A 5,702-nucleotide genomic window follows, 5' to 3' on the forward strand; every position below is an offset into this window, starting at 1 on the left:
AGAACTTTTTTTTTAAAGGTTAAATATGTTATCAATATATTTCACAAAAATGTATTATATTTTCATGATCTTTTCCTCGTGTATTATATTTTCATGATCTTTTCCTCGTAGCTCACTCTTCCTCTCTTCCCTTCTAACAAAGGCAGCAAGTAGCAGATGGATGGGAAGGGAGTGGGGTTGTTCAGCGGTGGGTGGGTGGGTGGGTCAGTCATCCCTTTGCTTTTGTGTATCAAGTCCTTGGCTATATGCCAGGGGCACTTGAACAAAAACAAGAGCAGAGAGATACAGGCTTTTAGGCAGAGTGCTCATTCATAATTAAGTTGCTTAGTTGCAGGGCCATCAAAGGAAAACTTCAAATATCCTGACAGCAAAGCCACCTGTGCTAAAAGCAGAAGCAAGATGGTGCAGGGGAAAGGTGCAACAGATGGCAGACACTCAAGAAGCATCGAGCTAAGAGGCCATTTTGAAAGACAAAAGCAAGAACCCAGGCTGTGTGTCAGAGGAACCTGGCAAGCATTGTTAGATCTGAGACTCAAAATCTATTGCTGGGGCTTGCGCTAATGCACAAGAATCTCAAACCTTTCTTTGTTCACTGTGTTGCCTTAAACGGGAGAGTCTGATTTTAAAATAATAAGCTTGTGACATCATTCATGAGATATTTATGTTGCATCCAGTATTGGGCTAGACTAGATGAGTACAATGTCTAATTTAATCCTCTCAACAACTTGGTTGTTGGTGCATTTTACAGACATGGAAACCAAAGCTTAGAGTGGTTGAGTGATTTGCCCTGAGTCTCACGACCAGTAAAGGGCAGAGGGAGTTCAGTTCAGTTCAGTCACTCAGTCATGTCTGACTCTTTGCGACCCCATGAATTGCAGCATGACAGGCCTCCCTGTCCATCACCAACTCCTGGAGTTTACTCAAACTCATGTCCATCGAGTCATTGATGCCATCCAGCCATCTCATCCTCTGTCGTCCCCTTCTCCTCCTGCCCCCAATCCCTCCCAGCATCAGGGTCTTTTCCAAGGAGACAACTCTTCGCATGAGGTGGCCAAAGTATTGGAGTTTCAGCTTCAGCGTCAGTCCTTCCAACGAACACCCAAGACTGATCTCCTTTAGGATGGACTGGTTGGATCTCCTTGCAGTCCAAGGGACTCTCAAGAGTCTTCTGGCAAACTAAACACAAATCTCTATGTGCATGCGCATGTGCTCAGTCACTTCAGTCATCTCCAACTCTTTGTGACCCCATGGACTGTAGCCCACCAGGCTCCTCTGTCCATGGGATTCTCTAGGCAAGAATACTGGAGTGGGTTGCCATGCCCTCCTCCAGGAAATCTTCCCGACTCGGGGATCGAATCTATGTCTCTTTCTTTATTTTATTTTTTTTTTTCAAAATTGAACAATTATTACTAAGAATTTTTTTAACACAGTTCATAGCTTATTTTTAGACTCGAGTATTAAAAAATAAAGCAAATAAAATTCAGTTTCTAGGTTTCGGCCTTCAAATTCATTCCAGCATTCATTTTCTCACTATAACTGTGTGGTGCTTTGAGTTCTCTTCTGAACGAATTACAGTATCTTACTGATTCCCTCATTATTAGTGACTTAAATAAAACTTTCCATGTGTGTTTATATTTGTATGAGTTATTATTTAATTCTCTTGTAAAAATAGTTTATTAACAGATGAAACATTAGGATCAGAGTCTCAAAACTTTTTGCCACATGATTTTCTGACCAACACCTCTTACAGGATGGGAGATAGTAATTTTCCTTTCTAGACTGAAGAATAGGAATTAAATGTTTTCACTCTGAGAACGGCAACCCCTTCACCCTTAGGGTATCATCATCTATCTCCTCTATGTCTCTTTTGACTCCTGCATTGTCAGGCAGGTTCTTTACCCCTAGCGCCACCTGGGAAGTCCTACATCTCTATCTACTAAGCTTAAAATTCTTTTTCTTTTTGCTGCGTCCACTCTCTGTCCCCACACCTGCCAAGGTTTGACCCTCAAAAGTCACATTCCCATTGGATGACTGTATTAGAGGGTCAATCCACTGTAAAATCCTCCTACCGCTCAAGTCTTTTAAAGACCAGCTGCTATTTCTAATAGGTCCTTAGTGACTTCTAGGGAATCTGGGGACTCCAGCTTACTACTGTGACCCTGGAAACTTTCCAAAGAAACTTTAAGTCAGACTTTCCTTGCCTTTGAACCCAAAGGATTTGGGTACAACTCAGCTGGGTTTAACGTAAGAGAGAGTTTCCTGGATCATTTTCTTTTGCTCCCCAAAATGATATAAAATAGAGGTTTGGGACCAGGTTACATCATCGTCTCAAAACGCAGGGCCACACTGATGGTAGAAGAAGAGAAGCCCCTAAAGATAATTTAGTTGAGCAGCCTTGCTTAATGCCTAAGAGGATCAGAGAGGTTAAGGCCACAAATCTAGCAAACAGCAAAGCAGACCTGGAGCCCCCATCTCTCCTACAAGGCTAATGGTTATTTCATAACTGCTCAGTTCTCCCCACTCCTCAACCTCCTCCCCACTGCACCAATGGCCAAGTTCAGACTAGACCCACTGGCAGTTTGAGCTAAGGAATAACATGTCCCTACAATACAGCAAGCCAGTACAGCTTTTGATAAACATGACCTACTTTTGGGAAGGGGAGATATGGATAAATTAGGAGTTTGGGATTAGCAGGTACACACTGCTATATATAAAACAGATAAACAACAAAGACCTACTGTTTAGTATGGAGAACTCTACTCAATATCTTATAATAACCTATAAGGGAAGAGAATGTAAAAAAAAAAACAATGCATGTGTTTATACATTTAAGTATAATTGAACCACTTTATTGTACACTTGAAACACAACATTGTAAATCAATATTTCTATAAAAAATTTTTAAAAGGCCTACTCTTTCAAACAGGCAAGCACTACAGATAACATGTACCTCTCCAGAAATATAACCATCTCAGACACATAGCATGTGATACTGGCCCACTGCTTCATTCTCGGTAGGCAAGAATTTTCAGTGTCAATACTCCAAAGCATTATATCCTAGTAAACACTATTTCGGGGAACATTTACACTGGCAAGACATTTGGAATGTAGCCTTTAGATGGTGCTAATGTTCTACTTTTAACACAGAGTCTGCAAGAACTCTTTGTGTTCAGCAGAGTCTGCAAGAACTCTTTGTGTTCAGCATCAAGGAGGTAGAAAGGGCCTTGAGAAGCTAGCTGTATTTCAAACCTCCTGTTCCAAGCCCTGGGAACACACCAGCAAACAGGTTTGGAGCTATCTTGGTAAAAATACATTTCTGAGGCGTTCATTGCTATAGCTAGGTTTTGGTCATGCTAAATATACCTTACCAGGTGGCACAGATGGTAAAGAATCACCTCCAATGCAGGAGACCCAGGTTCGCATTTGTGGGTCAGGAAGATTCCCTGGAGAAGGGAATGGCTAGCCACTCCAGTGTTCTTGGGGCTTCCTTGGTGGCTCAGACAGTAAAGAATCTGCCCATAATGCAGGAGACCTGGGCTCGATCCCTGGATTGGGAAAATTCCCTGGAGAAGGAAATGGCTACTCACTCCAGTATTCTTGCCTGGGGAAATTCCATGGACAGAGGAGCCTGGTGGGCTACCGTCCATGGGGTCAGAGTCAGACACAACTGATCGACTAACAATTTTGCTTTCACTTTTCACTCTTGGTAGATCTCATGCAATCTATGCCATCAGTCAATACTTTAAACGTGAATACACATCCTCAGAATTCAGATCCATCTGTGCCTTTGTGCACTGAGTAGAACTTGTGGCTATCTTGGTTCCTAATGTCTGATCGTGTCGCCAGATTTGTGTAATGGAGCCATTCATTTTGTGAGACAGTTTTCTTCGGGAAAGCCTCATTCATTCACTTATGAAAGAATTGGTGAAATCTACCATCATTCATTTTTTTTTTCTGCCTCTGAAAAGAGTGGTGGGGTGAGGGAAACACACCACACCATAGCAACCTTTCTACAGTGGGCTTTTATGTCTTATTTCTTCTCTTTTCCACACACTGTGTGTTCCTGAGACTCCATTCGTCTCACAGTCCTGCCAAAAGAGACAATGCTTTGCTCTCTAGTTTTTCTTTGCCAATGCAGTGAGTGACAGGCTGTGTCACAGTCTTCACTGACAGGCCTTTGACATTGTTGAGATTTTTATGCAGGGAAGAAAATTACTCCTTGTGCATTCACATGGACAGCTCTGCACATGTAGGAGCTGACAGAGGTTCCCAAAGTTAAGACACGACACTTAATATATACACTTGTGAGTGTGTTTGTGTGTCTGTGTTTGCGTGTGTCTGTGTGTGCATGTGTTTATATCTGCCTTGAGTGGAAGAGAAAGAAGAACTAGGGAGTAAAGAAGGGTAGAGATCAGGAAAGAAGTGAAGTTCCCACCCAGATTATCTGCTGAGAAAGAACTGGGGAGAGTCATGATACCATCATTCTGATGTCTGAAATGGTATTATAGTGGAAAAACATGTTTGTCCAGAAAGATCACATAAGGGACAGAAATAGATCCAAAGAGATGGAAATCTCTGGGAGACAGAATTCAACCCAGTTTCAGCAAGAACTTTTTGTTGTTGTTGTTCTTGTTCTTAAAATTAAAACAACAACAACAACTCTAGGATCCAGGTGAGCACTGGCCTGTGGGTGGGTCGGGAGAGCCGCGGCTTCTGCTTTCCTGCTTCCACCCTGGAGTGTATAGAATTTAAGCCTTCAGTCAGAGTTTATGGTAGAGCTAAAGAAGAAGACAACCAACCAAGGGTCATCTGAAAGTATGATCGGCTAATAATCCCAGGTGGCATTAGTGGTGAAGAATCCGCCTACCAATACAGGAGATGCAAGAGATTCAGGTTCGATTCCTGGATTGGGAAGATCCGCTGGAGTAGAAAGTGGCAACTCACTCCAGTATTCTTGCCTGGAGAATTCCACGGACAGAACAGCTTGGCGGGTTATAGTCCATGGAGTCGCAAAGGGTTGATATAAAGGCTTAGACTGAGTATGTTGTGGAATTGGCTGCAAAGGACCCATATGACTTCTTTTCAACAGTTATTTTGGCCCTAATGCCATTGTTTCTAGCAAGTGCTGTATTGTCTTGGAAATGGGCTAAGATGATTGGGAAAAGGAGCAAAAGAGGAAACAAAAATATCAAAAAAAATATTGCAAAAGCTAAATGATTGAAAAAGCATTGAAGGCATGAACAGACTCTGCAACCAGAGGAAAATCATTTGGAAAATTATGCAGCTTTGGAAGGACCCAGTAAGGTTTCTTTTCAGATCTTATGACTGTATTTTTTAGTAAACAAAGTCTGAGCATATGAAAGAATCATGTTAGTTCTCATCTGTACTGTAGCAGCTTTTCTGCTTCAGTATAGAAGTCTGTTGACAGTTACTAAAAATTGGCTCTTATTATGCTACAAATTCTTTGTAACTGACTTAGTCATTAGCCTTTTTGCAACTTATGTATTAATACTAAAATGAAAACATCCTGTGGAGAAAAATGGCTTTAAATTATGAACTCTATTCAAACAGTGGCTTAAAATGGGGTCCTGTTCTGGACAAGGGAGATTAAGAATACAAAAATCAGAATTGTCCTGAGGTGAAAAGCAGACTTTGGCTTAAAAGAGATAGGGTGTATTAATTACATCTCATCATTATCACTT

General features: G+C 41.6%; 1 pseudogene; it reads left to right on the forward strand.

The window, feature by feature from the left end:
• The first annotated feature begins 5,001 nt into the window (after positions 1–5,001).
• LOC133052803 (small integral membrane protein 15-like) lies at positions 5,002–5,232 on the forward strand (annotated as a pseudogene).
• The last annotated feature ends 470 nt before the right edge of the window (positions 5,233–5,702 follow it).

The sequence above is a fragment of the Dama dama genome, chromosome X (assembly GCF_033118175.1).
Source record: "Dama dama isolate Ldn47 chromosome X, ASM3311817v1, whole genome shotgun sequence".
NCBI classification, from domain to species: domain Eukaryota; kingdom Metazoa; phylum Chordata; class Mammalia; order Artiodactyla; family Cervidae; genus Dama; species Dama dama.